This window comes from Delphinus delphis, chromosome 17 (genome assembly GCF_949987515.2).
Source record: "Delphinus delphis chromosome 17, mDelDel1.2, whole genome shotgun sequence".
Taxonomy (NCBI): Eukaryota; Metazoa; Chordata; class Mammalia; order Artiodactyla; family Delphinidae; genus Delphinus; species Delphinus delphis.
Genome location: NC_082699.1, coordinates 15,127,179 through 15,147,956, shown reverse-complemented (window position 1 = coordinate 15,147,956; position 20,778 = coordinate 15,127,179). Strand labels below are relative to the sequence as shown.

The window sequence follows — 20,778 nt, the reverse complement described above, 5'->3', positions numbered from 1 at the left end:
GTTACCTTGAGGGGTAGAGAGAAAAGGAAAAACAAACATTTACTATTACTTTTGGCAAGACATGTTTCTTGGCCTTTACATGTTTTGTATCCATTTGAACTCTGGATAAATGCTTTGTGTCAGGAATTGAAGTATGTTTTGATCATGTCTAAATTCTCTTTGATTGAAGTCAAGACTAAACCACTTTTTATTTTCAAAGCATTTAAATTTTATATCCTGAGCCATAATGTCTGTAGTGAAACAGAACTTTGTGTCTTTCAACTCATCTGCTTTTAATTGAATCTTGTAACAATTGCAAAGACATTTTGTGCCACCTTCTATATTAGTTGAGGAAAATGATTCTTATCTCAGAAAAGGAAACTTGATTAACTGGTCCCATCAGATACTACAAAATGAATTTTGTCAGAAGTGCTCAAAAGATGAGAATCAGGAATATGAAGGAAATTGAGTTAGACTCATCCTACGTCATTAATATTTTTTTCATTATATAGAGCAACATGTCATTGTTTCTTTTTTTTTTTTTCATTCTTTGTTCATAGAACATTTTTAACGTTACTGCTGCCCATGTATGGGCATGTAGCTTTTCTGTGTCAGTGTGTCATTAGATATATAAATTTGTTTTATTTAAAAGAACATTACTATATTACCAAAGACTGATAATTATGAGGGGACCCCAAACAGGTAGAAAGTAGGACATGAACACAAATTAAGGCTTAAATGTTTTAGTCATCTATTTAATTGAATGTACAGTTTACTTATATTTGATTAAATGTCATAGTTATAGGCCAGTCAGCAGTGTGGGTTTCAGTACAGAGACATAAATGTGGAACCAAGTATTATCAACACAGATCCTGTTTTAATCCTAGTACTAATGTAATAGAAAGTTCTTGGAACTGAAAGATCATTTATAATTTCTAGTGTACATATTGTTCTTATGAGCCAGGTAGTGTTCTAAGCTCTTCCCATAATGATCCACATAACCCTCAGATGAAGCCTAGTTAGTAGCTGCTGTTATGATCTCGCTTTAGAGATGGGGAAAGAAACCACTGAGAAGTCCAGTGACTTACCCAGTGATGTGCACCTAGTTTAACTAGCTAGTTAGAGGCAGAATTGGAAATCAAACCCAGTGTGTCATTGGTAGTCTTTTGCCTGTGAATGTTTGTTCTTTTAAAAAATAAAGAACAAATAAACGGACCATCCAAACAAAACAAAGAGATAGTAATTTCAAAATAAAGTTTCGAGCCAACCTTCTGAGTATGGGAAAGAATATGACAAGGCTTAGCGTTGTACGTGCTGTCCCCTTGCTCCCACTGGGGGTCTGCGGCCCACAAAGTTGCTAAATTGTATACCATATCAGAAATGATTATCTGACATTAATTAATAAAGGGAAATGCAGGTCACAGAAATTACGTTAAGCTGGCTTCAAATGAGGTTACACAGATAATTCATTCAGTGGGATTTGGATTTAGATGTTTTATTAACATGGGTTATTCTGTTTCAATGGATGGGGAAAGGGCTACCTCACTTACTTTTTCATGTTCTTGTCTTTAAAAATAACCTTAGGGCTTCCCTGGTGGCGCAGTGGTTGAGAGTCTTCCTGCTGATGCAGGGGACGCGGGTTCATGCCCTGGTCCAGGAGGATCCCACATGCCGCGGAGCGGCTGGGCCCGTGAGCCATGGCCGCTGAGCCTGTGCGTCCGGAGCCTGTGCCTCCGTAGCGGGAGAGGCCACAACAGTGAGAGGCCCGCGTACCGCAAAAAAAAAAAAAAAAAAAGGAATTTCCTGGACTTCCCATATTAAGAAATCCTATGACCTTTTCACACAAAGAGAAAATGTTCCATTCAAAACCAAATTTCAGTTATTTAGAAAAAATTATATTTCTAAGAGTGACTAGAGAATTCTTTCAATTACTTTACAAAAAGCTTAATTTATATTGAAGAACAGTTTCTATTTCATGTTGACTGTATTATATTTTAGATAATCATAATCTAAATGAACAGATGTGGCATTTACATTTTATAAAATGTCTAAAAATTAGGCTACCCTCCCTCTCAGATTTCTCCCAGTTTTTTTTACACAGGTTCCCAGTAGGATCCGTGCTTAGTGTTTTTAGGTGCTTATGAGTTTTTGTGATATAATTAACAGTATTCACGATGAACACAGAAAGAAGTTTTAATTACTTACCACCTCAAATTTACTTTATTCGCAGCTGCCAGTTTCCTTTTTCTCTTTTCAAGCTGTTTTTTAAGCAAATACAAAATAATTTAATTAATACTGTAACATATGGTTTCAGTGTTTTAATAATTCATGCTGTTTCTTAAAGCACTGATTAAATCTACCCTTAAAATTTTTATTCTGAGTCTTTATTTGTATTCGTAACTCATGGTTGTTAGTAGTCTCTTAAAATTTTTTCTTTCATATGCCCTCTAGTAACGACTTGACCACATCTTTTAAAAATAAAATGTAGAAATATTTTTATAAATCAGAATATAAAGGAGTTTTAAGAAGGAATCTTTTCTTGCATATCTACATTAATATATATATTAATATATCTTATACCTTAATATATATATTATTTCATCAAATTCTTACTACCATCGACTTGGTGAGAGAAATTGTCTGCATTTTATCCGTGAAATCACTGAGGCTCATGGAGATTACTCAGTGCCATATAGGGAGGCAGGTAGCTCCAGACCTTGAAGCTGGGACTTTATATTCCCCACTCTGTCCTCTTTCACATATAGCGTAGCCACCTCTAGTGATGCAAATGGAAATTCCTGATTAAGTGAAGCTCTGGTTTGTTTTTTACTCCCCGGCTGACCAACGGTCTTTTCCAGTTCGGTCTGTAATCATTTTGGAGCACAGAGTTATTGTGCACAGAGTAAAGTAGGAATGTTTCAGGTGTACAGAAGCGATATATTTGGTCTTTGTTCCACCCACATCTTTTATGTAGGAAGAGAAGTGGAAAACAAACATTAAGTTACATAAATGGGATTACAAAGCAATGTAACAACGAATGTAAAATAAGGTATTGTAGCAGGTGCACAGTGTGGGAAGGTAAGGGACACTGGGCCCATCGCTGTCCCTCTCTTGGTGCTCTTGACCTTGTGGTTATCTTGCTGTGACATTTACAACCCTCCTGTGTATTCTAGATCATTACAACAGGAGTAGCTAGAAATGAAACAGATACAGGATATCTTTTGTTGATGGGACTCAATTGCCGCAAAGACAGAAAAATAACTGCTAGTTACAATCTTAGCTGAAAGTGTCCTGAGAATGCAGTGGCTACCACGTTCCAGGCCTAACCCAACTAGATTGTAAATTTCCCTGCTCTAGATGATTGGGAGGAAGTCATAACACTTGGGTTTATACAAAGTACTGAGTAAATTCTTAGATTTTAATTTCTCTATTAGAGTTTAATAAATTATATCTGATATATTGTCTAACTGAAGAATACCTCTTGTTGAAGAGGTGTAAAAAATGCTTAATGGTTAATGCTTTAATATAAGGATATTATGTCCTTTTTACAAGTAGTCAGTTGCAGATACCTTGGCCAGAGAGAACAGAGAAGGTCCAGAGTTACAGAAGTAAAGTCTACCTTGAGGGCCCTTTATTCTTTTTTTTTTTTTTTTTTTTTTTGCGTTACACGGGCCTCTCACTGTTGTGGCCTCTCCTGCTGCGGAGCACAGGATCCAGACGCGCAGGCTCAGCGGCCATGGCTCATGGGCCCAGCCGCTCCACGGCACGTGGGATCTTCCCGGACCGGAGCACGAACCCGCGTCCCCTGCATCGGCGGGTGGACTCTCAACCACTGCACCACCAGGGAAGCCCGCCCTTTATTCTTAATACCAACTTGAGTCTTATGTGTTCTTCTGTTCAAATTCCACCTGCTTACCTCCCTAAGACATCTGTTCTTTTGCTGCTGTGCGGTTTTGTTGTATTGAGATTATTCACATAAAGCGCTTAGAACAATGCCTAGCATTTAGAACATTGTTTTTAAAAGTTAGCTTTGATCCTCCTCCTTTTCCTCCCTCCCCTCATCGTCTGCTTCTATTCCTCATCTCTCTGATTCCTGTTCCTAGTCTAGGTTGAGTTACATTTCTGAAAATTTCAGATCAGCATCTCAATAGCAGTTCCCAGCTGAGCTCTACCTATTGTCCAGGCCATAGACTCTACCCTCTCTATCTTTTTTCCCTGCTGGTGTTTCTTGTCTATTTTAAGCCTTAAAAGTCTTAACTCATACTGCCATAGGGTAGAGGCAAGGCTTCTTTCCTGAGTAACAGCCCAATAATCAGTTGAAATCATCTTTAATAGCACACACACATACACACACACATTCATACATACATACAATCACTTAGGAAACGATACTCACAAGTTAACCGCAAATGATCTGATCAGGCATTTGGTAACAGACAAAATGGAGATGGGATAGGGTGGCCCAGGGAGTAGAGGTCCCTTCCCATTATGGTCTTTCCTTTTTAGCCTTCTAAGAAGAAATAAATATGATGAGGGCCAGAAACCTTTAAAAAATCATGCGTCAACACCTGAAAAATCTATTTCCTAGGATTTCTCCCTCTTGAAAATCATTTGAGTATTTCTACTAAATTTACTTTTCATATATGTTTCCTTTGTGATTACTTTTTCACCTACTCTGCTTACATCCTATCAAGCCTCCTCTAGGGGGAGAAGAAAGAAAAGAAAGAGAAAGAGGAGGACAGTTATTCTTAAAATTTGCTCGCAACTAGGGCTTTGCACACATTGTCAGTTGGGAGCACAGTCTAGAGATTCTGAGGATGAAAGCACAAAAAGAGGTTTGAACAGTGAATAAGCATGTCACCTTTAGACTCTAGCAAATAATCATTTGCTCAGCCTCTCATCACATTTTTCAGCCTCTCATCACATTTCTGGCGTACATTACCGTTGTCAAGAGGTGTTGCCATTGTTGGCAGTCATCTACTAAGGAGATGGAGAGAGTGATTTTTTTTTTAAAAGCGGGGGCCGTCGGTCACTCATTTATTCCAGGGGAGTACTTTTTGAACATTCATGTTTCTAAATTTGTTAGAGCAGGCTTGGGAGAAAGAGAAAGAAAAATCACTCAAAATATCACCAAATTAAACGAATATTATGCTTTGACATAATATCAGGAAATGTCATTTTAGCAGTGTTGTCTTTAATTTTAAATGTTTGCCAGGTAGACCACATAAAGACTTTTTGGGCTGCATTGGGTCTTCATTGCTGCACACAAGCTTTCTCTAGTTGCTGCAAACACGGGCTACTCTTCGTTGCAGTGCGTGGGCTTCTCACTGCAGTGACTTCTTTTGTTGTGGAGTACGGGCTCTAGGCACGTGGGCTCAGTAGTTGTGGCTCGCGGGCTCTAGAGCTCAGGCTCAGTAGTTGTGGCGCACGGGCTTAGTTGCTCTGCGGCATGTGGTATCTTCCCGGACCAGGGCTCGAACCTGTGTCCACTGCATTGGCAGGTGGATTCTTAACCACTGTGCCATCAGGGAAGTCCCCACATAAAGACTTCTAATGCTTTTTTTTTTTTTTTTTACTGATTGCTCTAGCAGTTGCTATAGCAGATAAAAAGTTAAGCCTCAGTCCTCAGATCTGTGTGGCTTACATTAGAAAAGGCACAAGTAAAACCAACATGCCCAGGAGCCTGCGGGCAGCTCCCAGGGGTGGTCCCAGCCTGGTGGCTGTGAGACCTTGGGCATGTTGTTTCTTTTTCCTGGACTCAGTATGTCAGAATCTGGAAGATTACAAAGAGAAATCCATTGTGACCCTGCAGTTAATCAAAAAAAAACAAAAACAAAAACCATGATGACCATTTAAAATACATGTCATTTGGGTGTTACAGATGCTTTAGGGGTAGAGGAAAAGAGATGCAGTAGTTTGAGTGACGTATCCCTGAAACAACGACTCTGATATTTGGCATAAATTCCCCGGTAGTTCTCTGACTTTTGCCTAGAACATCTCTGGAAGCCTTTTCTCAATTTCATGGATGATCTAGGTTAGTAAGTTAACAGTTGGCATTGAGACACAGAACGTGTTCACTAGAGGAGGAACTAGTTGATCTGGAGTTGAGTCTGCGTGAACCTGCGTGCTGGAGGGTAGGCTCTGCCTGTCACCACTCTTATTCTCAGTGCCCAGCCCTGCTAGTGGGGCCTTCTGGAGTGAAAATGAAAATCCAGTTTCAAGTGAACAAACACAGTGTACACACACAAAGTGAGTACATGAGTATTTTAGAAAACTGGGACCCTGGGATCACTCTGGATAGCACTGCACATCAGAAGTGGATCCTATCACTTAGGTTCAATATTATACCAGACTCAGCACTAGCCAGCTGACGCTGTCATTACTGATTTTGAAAGAATCATGGGATTTATGCGAGGGAGGTTTTACAATTGGGAAAAAAGAAATCCAGTGACCTGCCTAATTTCATAGTAATTACTTAGTAGTAAAGATGGGGTCCTTTGGAGAGTTATCCTGTTGCCTATCTAGCCCCCCTTTGTTTGTTTGTTTGTTTGTTTGTTTTGCGGTATGCGGGCCTCTCATTGTTGTGGCCTCTCCCGTTGCGGAGCACAGGCTCCGGACGCGCAGGCTCGGCGGCCATGGCTCACGGGCCCAGCCACTCCGTGGCATGTGGGATCTTCCCGGACCGGGGCACGAACCCGTGTCCCCTGCATCGGCAGGCGGACTATGAATCACGGCGCCACCAGGGAAGCCCCCTCTAGCCCCTTTTTGATAAGTGTTTTGTATTAGTTGATATGTGCCTGGTATCTTTATTAATCTTTTTTTTTTTTTTTTTTTTTTTTTCTGTACGCGGGCCTCTCACTGTTGTGGCCTCTCCCGTTGCGGAGCACAGGCTCCGGACGCGCAGGCCCAGCGGCCATCGCCCACGGGCCCAGCCGCTGCGCGGCATGTGGGATCCTTCCAGACCGGGGCACGAACCCTTGTCCCCTGCATCGGCAGGCGGACTCTCAACCACTGCGCCACCAGGGAAGCCCTTTATTAATCTTTATAATCAATCCATATGCACCTAGTTGGATATCATGAACTTACATTAACATGAACCCCATGCTGAGATGCTGAATTAAATAATAATATTATTCCTTTACATTCCTGTTAAATAGACTCTCCTAAAAGGAAATTAGAAAATAACATGTGCACGTACACACTTAGTAATTTGTTTGGGTCCATGGACATTCTGTATTACCTCCCACCCCTTATAAAGCTTCATTATTTTGTATTGGTATCAAATATTCAGAATGATGGTCCTAAGGACTGTAAGATCTTAAATCATAGAGAAAGGTAAAATTATCTTTTGATTGTTATATTTATTAAAATAGGAGATTATCGTCATACATTTTTAGAAGGGCTTCAAATAATGAACCAAGTTTGGTGGTGGTAGGGGGGTAGCATTTGTCACCTCACAAGCATCCTAATAGTGGTTTTATTGTATACTCTCCATCTTGCAGACGTGAAAGCCTGAAATTCTGAAGTTTAATGCTTTTTCTAAACAGATACTGTAAGTAGCTATGAACACACCTGCCGTGTGGTATTCAGCAGGACTCTGGGGCTGCATCTCCCTTTGCTGGGAGGCCGCTGATTTCTGTTCAGTGTTGTTCCTTTGGCCGCTACCATCCAAGAAAATTCAGTGCGATGATGAATTTCCTAGTTTAGGGGCTTTTCTGGGAATACTCCCTAGCCAATTGCAGTTCCCTTACCTCTTCCCCTGATCTCCTGGAAGCCACACGCATGTTTTCTCTATTACAGGCTATGCTCCGTGAATGGGAAAGAGATTTAAGTCACTACCACTACAGAAGCATCTTTCATACCTGACATTTCTAATATATTTTTTCCTAAAATTTAATGACTGACCTCATGATGCTTAGTGAGCATCTTCCTCAGAAGCTTCTGTAGCCAGGCTGGCTGATGCATGTGCCCCTCCTCGTCACCCTCACTCCCGCTGCAGATGGCTGTATCTGGTGCGACGTCCTTTCCACACAGCCCACACTGGCCTCCCATTTTTGATATTTCACATGCAGTGGGAAGTCACCAACAATGTAATGCAAAGCCACTCTTTAGGAGAAAGGGCCCCGTAGTAAGGGATAGGATGGATTCCTGTGAGGAAAAACTAAAACTGGTCAGGAAAAGCTCCGAGCCTGCACAGTGGGGATGCCTGTGCTCACATCCAGTTTTCCGGTTTTCCTCCGTCATATTGTTCTTTCTGCTGTACTCTATCAGTCACTGAGGACACAGATAATGTCTTAATTTCCATATCTCGCCCTGTCCTCAAGAAAAGAAATCTAGCTTAGATGAACACCCAGTTTTGTTTCATGAACACCTTGTGAACTGGCTCTGCCCTTCTTAATTCATCCACAGGGAAGTAATTGGTGGACTGTGTTTAAAATTCAATATTCCTACATCTTACATGAAGTTGGGAAGAATTCTACATAACCAAACCTGATCTTTAATTTCACCAGATTGAGTCCCTGGAAAACAAATGAATTTTGATTTACCCGTGGTTGTGTAGGTAAAAAAAAAAAAAAAGTATCTGAGACTTGGATTCCTACAGAATCATGGTCTGCTCTCAGTTGGTCTAGTTCTGGTGCTGGCTTTTATCATTCTGAAAGCTTCAGGTCTCCCAGTTTCCACGGGGCTTAGGATTCTGCCCTGGCTCTGGCAACCTTCTTGCATTGTTTCATCCACCAAAGGAAGCAGTTGGAGTGCAGCTCTGTTATCAGAAGTCATGCCTTCCACTAGCGTATCCCTAAGAATAGGGCATATTCTTTGCCTGAGCTTATAAATGTTTAGTGTATATAGTGTAAAATGGCACCGACAACGAAAAATAGTCATTTATTTTGATGCCTAATTATAGGCTAACACAGGTAGATGTTCCTGATGTGCAGCCCTGGACTCTTCTGGCTGCCAGAAAAAAAACCTCAAACCAGTGTGAGCCATACTGGAATTTATTTCCTCACATGTCTGGGAAATCCAAGGCCACAACCAGCCCTGGGTGCATGTGGATGGACGGTTTAAATGATGCCATCAGAAACTTCTCTCTTTCCTTTGTCTCCACTTTCTTCTGTGTTGGCTTCTTTTTTCAATTAGGACCTTATGTGATGGCAGAGAAGGCCGTCAGCATCTCTGGCTTACATCACTTTAACAGCCAGTGTTCCCCTTTAAAGAGAGCATTTCTTTCCTGATAGTGCCAGCAAAAACCACAGGAATGACTCTCACTGGCGTAGCACGTACTACCCGCCTATTTATGGATCAGTCCTGCCAGGGGACTGGAGGTAGAGCAAGCATCTTCCCGAGTCCCTGGTCACACTAGAGGCTGTGTGGAAGTGATGGCAGTCCTATTGGGAACCATATGGCCTGCCAGTGGAGGGTTACTTGCCTCTACTGCAGAGAGATTAAGCCAGGATGCAGGTTTGTGTTTTGTGTTTTTTTCACCAATATTTTTTCAAGCCCGGAGCCTTGAAAAGTCTTACCTCCTCACCGGAATTATTCAGGTATGCCAGTAAGTAGCATTCTCTCATCAAAACCACAAATACGTGTTGAGAATCCACTCTATGCCATTCATTGTACTAGAACCACTAACTGAGAAAAGCACAAATTTTTCTCATTTTGCGCTTATATTATCATGGAGATGTTGGTTATAAAAAGGTAGAGTGTAAACAGTTCTGTGGCTGAGGGAAGCACCCATTGGGGGGCAGGGGGGCGTTCCCAGCAGAGGGGCAGCATGTACAAAGGTTCAGTGGTGAGAGAGAGTAATAAACTGAAATAATTCCTTATAGATGCCACAGACATAGTCAGAGGTCAAGATTGCAGAGGTTAGTGGGGCCAGATCATCTAAGCGTTTTACTTACGAAGCCATTTTTACGTTAACCTTAAGTGCGTCAGGGATCTATTGAAGGGTTTGATGCAGGGAAATGAAATGATGAAATTTGTATTTTGGAATGAATACCCTGCACTGGGCAGGACTGGAGACTGAGCCACATTTAGGCCATCGAAGTAAATCCTTCGATGGTGAGATGATGAGTCGAACACAGGGGTAGTGGCAGAGGTGATGGGGTTACTTAAGCAGATCCGAGCTGTATTGGAGCAGTTTGGTAGGAAGGTAGTAATTGAAGGCTCAGGGATGGAGCCCTCATTCCAGGTCCGACAGACGACCTGGCTTTGTCTTCTCTGGTTACCGAGGGTCCCTGTGATCTACATCGTGCTATTAGCACAGACTGTTTAGTAGATTTTCTATATTTATAAAAATATGAATATGAGAAGGTTCATAGCATCTTTATTCATAACTGCCATAAAGTGAAAACAATCCAAATGTCTATCAGCAAGAAAAATAAAATGTGGTATGTACACACTGTAGAGTATTGTTTAGCAAGAAAAAGAAATGAAGTACTGATGTGTGTTACAAAATGGATTAGCCTTGAAAATACTATGTTTAGTGAAAGAAGCCAGTAATAATAGGCCACATATTGTATAGAATAAGCAAATCGTTAGAGATAGAAAGAAGGTTAGTGGTTGCCAGGGACTGGACTAGGAGTGGGGGAAATGGGAGAGACTGCTAATGGGGCTTCTTTGTAGAGTGATAAAAAGTGGTGTTGGTTGTACAACTCTATGAATATATTGAAAACCATTGAGTTGTGCAAATTTAAACCATTTGAGTTGTATTGGATGTGAATATCTCAATAAAGCTATTATGAAAAATATGAATATGGGAGTAAATCACCCTTAATTTATCTGGAAAACAGAAGACGAGCTGGTAGAAACAGGCATTTAAAATACATCAAGAAATGACAGTGAGGACATAGCATAAAACTGGGGGAAAAAAAAAAACCTTAAATGTGTAACAGCAGGAGAATGGATAAATTATGATATATTCATCAAAAAAGAAATGACAGTAAGAATCCTGATAATTAACAAATCCACATAAAATTGTTAATAACTTATAGATGTGACCTAAAATTAGCATTTGTACAACATTTAGTATAGGAGTAAAATATCTTCACTTAACTCTCCAACCCTTAATACTACTATTAATATATTACCGAAGAACACCATTTAACAAGGCAATGAAACAATATAATATAGTTTAGAACGATTTTATTTTAACATGCAGAGATTTGGGGTCTTTTAAAACACTTTCAGGGTCAGTTTCATTTAACTGAAAAGTTTAGCGTATTGGACAACTTCAAAGAAGAATCATTAAACAATTTCTTACCTAACTTTCAGTTTTTTAAAAAGGAAAGAGAAGATTATTACTTGGAACAACAGAAAAGGCAAGGGATAATAATGATGATGATGTAGAATAAAAGTGTAGAATGGTGGAAAGCATGCTCTAATTAGGAAGATAAAATAACAACACAGATCCATGTGTAGGGTTTCAGAAGGAAATTGGGTAGTTGAGCCGCTCAACTCTTAGGTGACTTCTGTCAGTTATAGTTTATTGCAGAAATAACTTTGCAAACCATTTTGGCCCTTTTGTCTTATTTTGTTTTTATATGATCACTGGACTAATCAGGAAAAAACAAAAACTTTACTGTTTTAATAAGGAAACCAAGGAAATGAGAACCTATAGGAATTGCCCATGATTGGGATTGAGGAATAGGCGTAAACGGAGAAACTCCCTAAGCTTTGCCTAGAAAGAATCTTAGAAATTGTTTAAGACAAGATATTTTGGCTTTAGTATATTTATACTTTATCATTTTGTTATTGATTCTAAAATTATTTTACTTGTAAAATGAGACAGAAGATAGTAGGTAAAATTTAGTAGCTAATAAAGAATGAAAAATTATCAGAAATTTAAAAATACCATGTATATGTAGATGATGTCTATGTTTTTAAAAGGTCTGTGTATCAGAAGTTTAGAGAATTGTTTCAAAACTTGTAGGCGTACGTACATTTAAAATTTGGCACTCAGAAAGCTTTGCTGCAGTATTTTTTAATTTGCTTCTTAAATCCCCTCAATTTGCTATTCTTTAATGTTAATCTTTTTTCCCCCCAAGAGCAAGTCCCTCATCTTAGAGGCTGGAGGATTTATTTGTCTTTCCTGAGAATTTCCTTCCCTTATCTTTTTAATTGCAGTGTTGTTATGGGTCCTGTCCCAGATTCTTTCTTAATTTTTCTCTCTTTTCATTTAATTTAGGCATATCCATTTCACATTAGTATTGTGCCTCTTTTTATCTTGGAGGAAGCAACTGGAATTCTCTGAGTATATTGTAAAATTCTCCTATTTAAGTTAATGGCAAACACTGAAATATGTCTGTGATAATTATGGGATCATTAATAGGAAGAGGAACAATTCTAGATTTTTTCAGAAGTCTTTTCAGTCAGTATTTTACATTATATGTAAGCTGACAAAAAGCTCTTTGCAAAGTCTAGTGTTACTTTGAGCAGAGTGAGCTTATTTTTTAGCCAAAATATTTCTGCCATACTACCAGCTACACAGCCTTTATGATTTCTCAGAGGTGTTCTTATTTAAGCATAGGAACCACCGTTCATCCATCCATCTATCCATCTATCTGTCTGTCTATCTATCTATCTAACTCAGAATTTTTGTCACAATTTTTTTTAAATTAGAGAACATGTATTCTGCTGTTTGGTCACATCTGTCCCATCCTAGTTCTCTGAAAGAATTGTCAATTAGAGTCTAGTTCTTTGTGTTGGTGTTCTAATTAATTGGGAAAGGGAAATTTGCTTTTAAGTCTATGTGAAAGCCCTTGCTAATTAGAAACATTAATTCAAAATTTCTTTCATATTTTCTTTGCTTAATGTGTTCCTCTTCAGTTGGCTCTGATTTTTGTTTGTTTGTTTTTAAAATTAGAGTAATACTACATTGATTTAACTCATTTTAATATATCAGACTCCTACATATAAAATAGTTTAAATAGTTGATTGTATGTACTGCCAAATTATTCAGTTTAAAAATAGGACTCAGAAGCGTTTTTTAAAATACTAAGTTCTCCTTATATATTGAAAATAGAATTGAAATTTACATGATTTTATATAGTATTTTTAGGTCTTACAGTTCTTTTAGAAGGTAAACTGTAGCTGTATGTTATTGCTTTCTTATTTCTTTTTAAAGACTATGTTCTACCCTTTGATGCTTTCACATTACGCCTACTGAATTTATGGTGATGATTTCAATTTACTGGAAATTTCCTGTGATTAATTAAGGGTAGAGTTTGGCAAGTAAAGTTTGATAACTGTAAATGAGAGAAATAAACCGAAAATGAGAGAATTTTAGAAAGTGGCGTTATTTGTACTTTTTGGAATTTTGAAGTGGTTGGTAATTGAAAATTGTCAGAACTACAGATCAACCTACTGGTTGGGTGAAAGGGCCTTTTTATTAGCCATGTATGGGCTCTTTATATGCAGGCGTTTTAATATGTTTAATTGTAGTGTAGATCTGTTTGGTCTAACTCACTGTGACAGTTCTCCAGTCCTGAATCCCAGTCGTGGGACACAGTACATCAGTGTTTCTCTTGTGAACATTAGAGGTGAAATGAGTGGGGTTAGTGAGCATCTTGAGTATAAGGAGAGTTCATTTAGTAACAACAGAATTGAGGTCCTGAGTATGAACACTTTTTCACTTTACATTCTTTGTGAACTGTTGGGTTGCAAGCCGTCCGTGTTTTTGTATAGGAGTCTTAGAGTAAGAATAATTGTTGTATTCTAAAAGTGGTGTCTTAGGGAGAATTATTTTGTGGGAAGTTTAATCCTTTTCCTAAATATATAAATAAATATTATTTACTTTATCATTAAAGACTATCCATAATAGGAATGTGAATGGATTTGGGGATAGAGCTTTTGTGCAAATTTATGATTAGGTATACCCAAATTGCTCAGAGAATTGTTCAAGGATGACATAACATAAAAGAATTTTGTGATTGGTAATGAGCAAAAAATGTACTGTAAACTTTCGACCCATTTGAAAAAACAGAAAAAAACCCAAAAAAACTGGAGTTGTGTAAAACACCTACAGATGGCAAGATTTAGCATAGAGTCAACTCTCACCCTTCATAGCACTTATGATCTGGTTACACTCTGTGCTCTGGAAACTTCAGTGTTTTAATGGGGTAAAAGTTGGATCTAAATTGCTCTTTGGGTGTTTGTATATATTAGAGAACCATCTAGTACCTTAAAAAAGTTCAGCATTTTACAAGTTTTTATTGTTGCTTTAGTCAAATGTTTCCTTGAAATAAGTTTGTTTGGCATAAAGTTATAAGTTAAAACTGTTTAGACTCAGATTACTGAGATGTTTGCCAACTGCCTTAGGCTTCTCTTATCATTTAAAAAATTAAAAGTATATTTTGGCAGCCCGTAAATAGGTACTGATTAATCTCTTTGTCCACTTCAGTAATCTCAGAAGATTTAGAAACACATTTATTGAAAGCAATGCACAGGTCAGTTTTTAAAATAGAAAGCATCAGAGATAAAGTTGTTTTTCTAGTAAAATGCATAAGTGGCTTACATATATTGTTATCCGTTGGTTTGTAATTAATGTATTTCTCTGTTAATATTTCTGATGACATTAGAAGTCTCTTTTAAAAAACTGGGAATGAAAGAGTAGTTTTCTTCACTGAAAATATTTATTTTTTCATACGTGTTTTAACAAATCTCCATAGATTGACCAATAAAAGGATTATTATTTTACATCTTCAAAGAGGATTCCTATTTAGGAAAGTAGAATGGTCTCTTTTCTTCAACCATTAAACATTCAGTTTAATGCTGTTTTCTAACATGAGATCCGTTGGTATGATTGTATCAGATAAGGAATCGAAAGTATATTATAGTTTCTGCCGATGACCTAACCAGTAACCAGGTTGTTCCTTTTCTTGTGTTCCCTCTTCACTTCCACCTCCTGACCCCCTCTTTGGGTTGATTTGTAATCTGACTCTTGTGACAGATGTTAAGAGGTGGAGCAAGGGGTTCTCTGCTTTTAGACCCACAGGTTACAAGACCGCTCTCTTAAATCTACGGTCAGAAGAAAGTTTCTTGAGCCTTTTAAAATTACTGTTATCAAAGGAAAAGCACAGGGTAATATAAACAAAAATGACAAAGAAAACTTAAGGGAGGAATAGAAGAGTCATGAAGATAAGTCAGACAGACACTACTAAGGATGTTTTGGAGGAGTGGGTAGGCTTTTCGTGTTGAAGCATGTGCTTTGCTTTGACTGAATGTGGCTTAATTTCTGTAAACAGACCTCCTTCTGGGATGAATGTGTTTTAGCCATGTCTGTACCTGTAGCAGAATACTGGCGATGAAATTTTAGAGGCAATTTAAAGATGGGAGAAGAGACGTGAAAAAGCTTCAAGTTTCAGAGATACTGCATATTCTACCAAGTTTGAACACATTTTGAAATACCAAAAAAAAAATGTTTTCACAACTCTATTTTTCAACTATTTACAACTAAATTTCTATAAGTTGGAAATCAGTTGACTCAAAATACACGTACTTCAAAACATTTCTTTCAGTAGTTATACGCCTGTGTGCAGAATCGCTACATTTTCCCAATCTCCTGTTCCAGTTTCCTAGAATCTGTCTGAACCTTCTCCTGTGGAGAGTGGAGGGCTTTCAGCTAGGAACTTTCTTGACTAGGCAGTGATTCAGGAGAGAGGATAAGTTCTGCTAGCTGAATGTGTAGAAGCCGTGTTGGCAAACACATGGGTTCTGGGCTAGTGTGCAAGCACATGGGGTCAGAAGCAGACTGTCTTTGGTCGTTCTGGGTCGCTGTGGCGTTTCTGCGCATCTCAGCGTGGCCAGAGCCTGCCCACTGCGCCGTGGCTCACCCTTTGTCTAAAGCTTAGCAGAACAGAGCGCTGACATGATCCTGGTTTTAGTTCTTGATGTTGAAAGCACTAGCATGTAAGCTCTGGAAAGCATTTAATCACTGTAGTTTCTACACAGACAAGTCCAGTGAGAGCAGCTTTTACTAATTTACAACGTAAGAAGTTGAGTATTTGTTCTCCTAAAAATCTTACTTTATTAAAACATTTAACTTAAAAACGGGAAAGACCTTCCCAGTTTTCCCATTAGAGAACACAAAAGAAAGCACATAATGACTGCTTATTGCATAAGCATAGCAGTTTACATTTACAACCAGGGTACCAATTACAGGTACGTTTAGTCAGTTGAAACGTAAAAAATTAGTGTTAATAAGCTTAGTCTCCTTGGCAGTACTCTGGTGCTTACTTTGCCCCATTTCTTTGAGTGTATTATTTTCTAGTAACTAAAGAGAAAGACACCACACACCTGTCATTTACTGTACTGCATCTTGTTTATAATTAAGACCAGGAGTGAATGTTTATTTGAAAGCTGGCAAAGAGAGGGTTCCTCCTTGCTTTAAGGAAATGTCTAAAGAATTAAAAAAGCATATGCCTGTGTTGCTTTTTTTAATGGGCCAGGATATATTTTTCAACATACTTCTTCCCTTTTGCTGCATATTACAAATAAACAGAATATTAACAAAATTAGCATTCTGGAGTGCATTCATAGATTTTTAGTTGCTAATTTAATCTGCTTTGAAAACTCCTGCAAAGCAGGTACTCTATTTTAAATAAATATGGGGTAGGTAATCCATCATTGTTGTCTTTATCTTTAAGCTAATTGCTCTTAGGTATGTGTTCAAAATAAATGAATTCAAGCATGATTTCGTACAGCGTTCTTTTTTGTTAACCATGCAAGCATATTTATTTGAACTGACAGTATTGTCGTCTGTTGGTTAGGCAGATTTCAAAGTAAGTTTTCTTGTGCACCACAGAAGCGAAAGTTTCTTCAGCGAGAGCAACTACAAATATTTAATTTTTATTTTTAGTTGTTGTTGTAAAAAGAGGTAGGGGTGCCAAGCTGGCAGGAAAGACTAAAGTAGAATTTTTATTGTAATTTTTTAGTTTTAAAGAAAATTTACATAGCAAGGAAGCGCAGGCTGTCTGGGGCAGCACTGAACATAATTCCAGGTATTAGGATATGATTTCCATCAGTAAGAATCATCTGTCAAATAGGACAGATGATTTGCATGTAGGTGATGGAACTGTGATCATCTTTATTTCTGAGCATCTTTGTTTTAGAGCTGGAAGAGACCCTAGGAATCATGTAATTCCTTCAAAGTTAAGGCCTGTAGTTAGTAAACAATTTTCTGGCTGTTGCATGGTTACTTATGGGCTGTGCTGGGACCTGAATCCCGGTTCTCACCTTCACAGCTCAGTGGCTCATGTTATCAAACCATGATGCTTCCCTGATTGTTTCTGTAAATGAGACATTTTCACTGGCTGCTGTTAGTCAGTCAGAGGTGGTATATGTTGAATGTGGTGGAATTAGTGATCGGGGTTTCCGTGAATATGCGTTGTATGTAACACATGCCTTATGTATAACCTGAGGCGCCCTAAGCTATTTGATTGAGAATTTAAGTTTCAGCCTAGGCATATCTATGAATTTTTTTTATTGAGGATGAATTTAGGTTGACAGAATGTAAATACATGTATTTTGTATATTGGTTGCAGTTATTACAAGAAAAGCCTGCCTATGTTTGCTTTGAAATATATGAACTCAACTTGGAATATTATGGTATTATTAAATAATATTTTCAAAGGCTGAAATAATAAAGAAAAATACTTTTGCGATGCTGTTAGGTGACAATGGTAGGATTCATTTTTATACAACTTTTTTAAAACTATGTTTTGTTAAAAATTGTTAATCTTTGTTAAATAGTATCTTCAGATAGTAGAAATATGAGTGTTTCCCTTCTTTCTTTACTTTTCCCTCCTTTTCACATTTTTTCCCTAGGGAACATTTTTTCTTATAAAAACAATGAACCTGTTGGGAATGAAATTATAAGTAAATTTATTTATAAATGTATCCTTATAGATAAACTGAGTAGATAGCTGATAATATCATACCTATAATTTTTTAAGCTTAAAAGGACCTCCTCGCCAGAAAGATACTTGCTCAACCTTACTGTTAAAGCATTAAAACGATACTTATTCCTCCAGTAACTGGTGTTACCACCTATTGAAAAGTACAGAACTTGTACAGCATTCGTATCAGGTGCTGTTCTGTACTTGTGCTGACTCATTTCACACTACAGCCCTTAGGAGGTAGGTAGTGGTGCTGGTGGCGTTGGTGCTGGTGGTACTCTTCCACGGGAGAGGAACCTGAGGCACGGAGGTGTGAAATAATTTTTCTGAAGCAACACGTCTAGCGCAGCCAGTGTTTAAACTAGTCTGGCACTGGAGCCCATAATCTTAGATATTATGTGGTGGTTACTTAGGTGTTGCATTGTGGTATAGAAACGTGACCCAGGAAGAAAAGATTTAGAAAGAAGTAGTCAAACTATGCCTAATGTAAGATTTTTGCTTACAAACTGAATGCACAGATTTCTGTTTGCTGCCATATCATATAAAAATTGCTATATTGAGTATCAGTAAATTTAGAGGATATATTATAGACTAGATGGTCTACTGGAAATTAGCTTGCAGGTGTGGGTCTCATTGAGCTGAGACCGGTAACTGAAATAGCGGGGCAGTGGGTCTGTGGCACTGCCAAAGGGGAAGATGGGCCTTAAATATTAAGACAGGACAGAGGGCAAATGGTGGTTCCAAGAATGGGCTCCAAATGAAGATCACAAGGGCAGACTCCAAATTGTAGAAATTGATTTCAAGACCAGCTGCTTCTCATATGGGCAGCTCTAGCAAGCAGGAGAGCAAGGATTTATAACAGAGGTTAATAATTCTTCTGAGGAACCAGGTAGACTCTCTTCTTACATAGTAAACAACATAGGTCTTTTCCTAATTTACTTATTCCTCATAACAGTTGTGAAAGTCTTCTCAGATAGGTATGAATACTTTCATTTTATGGAGATTAATGAGAGAGAGAGTATTATGGCCAGAGGTAGTAAGTAGTGGAGCCTAAGTTCAAACAAGACCTTCTGACTCCAAGTCCATTGTTCTTGTTGTCTAGATATGTACTTCACAAGAAAATGTTGCCATTATTCAAAGCTCCAAGGATAAGTGTTAATTATTTTGGGTCAAAAAATTAGGTGATATAACCTTATCATTTCAAAATTCATTTAACCAGAGATAATTTATTGAACTCTGACCACTACAAAGTTAGTTGCTCAGTGGGAGAAAAATGAATCCCTTACCTTTAAGAAGCTTGTAGCATAGTTGAGGTTGACTTATAAACATTAACAAAAAGACCAAGATTTTTTTTTTATTATTATTTATTTATTTAGCTAGCTATGCTGAGTCTTCGTTGCAGCATGCAGGATCTTTTAGTTGCAGCATGCGAACCCGTGGTTGTGGCATGTGGGAACTAGTTCCCTGACCAGGGATCGAACCTCGGCCCCTGGCATTGGGAGTGCGGAGCGTTAGCCCTTGGACCACCAGTTTTTAATTCACGTGTAGTATACATAGGCATTCCACGAGTGCCCCCAGAGCTAAGTCTTCTGCCACATGCCTACATCCAGTAAGTATTTGAATGAACAAATGAGTCCAAATTAGGGCACATTGGTTAGGGAGGGGTTTATGGGGGAGATAAAACACGCTGCAAAGCCTTGAAAGACAACTAAGATTTGGATACCTGAAGAGAGGTGGTGAAGGTGTAGCATTCTCGGCAAGAGATACAGCTTGAACAAAGAGCAGGAGAGGGGAGTGAGCAAAGCCAGAGAAGCCTTTGTGTAGAGGAGGAATAGAGGACACACGTTGAGCCAACTCGGAGGCCTTTAAATGCTGGGTTAAAGGCCTTTTCCTTTCATTCTCCAGGCAGTGGCTGCCATCAGAGATTTACATCTCGGGATATGATGAGTGAGATTACCAAAGTGACATTTTATGGTGATTGATTTGCTCTTGGTGCACAGGGTGAGTTTGGGGGTGAAATGGAGAGGAGGAGGCCAGAGGCCAGGAGAAGAGTGGGAGACGAAGGCTTGGTCTAGAGCAGTGGGCGCTGCGTCCCAACTGGACCGAGGGTCCTGGCATCAAAAAGGCAGTCAGTAGATTGAAAGAGAGAAGTTCAATGCAAAAAAAATAGAGTTACAAATAGAATGATCGTCTTAAAGTTAAAGAGAACCAGTGTCTTGTAGTGTTTCCTGATCGAGAACTACCAAGATAAAATCTTATTTGGATTTTAAATGCTTATTCTTCTTTACCAATTAAAAAAAACACTTTTTTGACCCCTTTTCTTTGGATTATTTATAGCATTCTCTTTCTTTTCTCAAAGATAACTGCTTTCTAGGTTGTTGTTTATTGTACCCATGCTTTTTATTTTTGCTTTTTACTTTTACTCTTTGTGTTTTTAATTGTTTATAATATTTGGTATCACTTTGTAGTAAAACTTGATTAAATATCTCACACTGCCCATTTTGTTTTGCAACTTGCTTTCTTCTTGTAACTTTGTTTTGAGATAATGTCCATGTATTTGCAAGTCAGTCCAGTGTACAGCATTCCATTATATGAACATGTCACAATTTGTCCATTTTCCTCTTGACGAACAGTTAGGTTGTTTCCAATTTTTTGCACTTGTAAGCATTCCAGCAGCAAACGTTTTTGTGAATGCCAACTTGTGTACATGTGAGAATTTCTCTGGGGTATTACCTAGGAGAGTAATTGCTGGGTTGTAAAATATGCGATTTAAGATTTAATTTTTGACAGTGTTAAGGGTGTGGAATGGTATTTCATTTTACTTTTAATAGACATTCTCTGATTACTATTGAGACTACACATTGACCATTTTGTTTCTTCTGAACTGCCTGTTAATACATTTTGC

The 20,778-nt window shown here is 38.4% G+C and overlaps 1 protein-coding gene across 5 annotated transcripts in view; it reads left to right on the top strand.

Annotated features, from left to right (window-relative positions):
- NCOA2 (nuclear receptor coactivator 2) overlaps positions 1-20,778 on the top strand; it is a 271,269-nt gene that overhangs the window by 107,584 nt on the left and 142,907 nt on the right. Inside the window, exon 1 of one of the 5 annotated variants that reach the window (XM_059994745.1) lies at positions 8,599-19,874. The exons of the other annotated variants lie outside the window; for them this stretch is intronic. The gene's annotated coding sequence lies outside the window, so the exon portion shown is untranslated. Of the gene's footprint in view, positions 1-8,598; positions 19,875-20,778 lie in introns of those variants that run through there. 5 annotated transcript variants of the gene reach the window in all.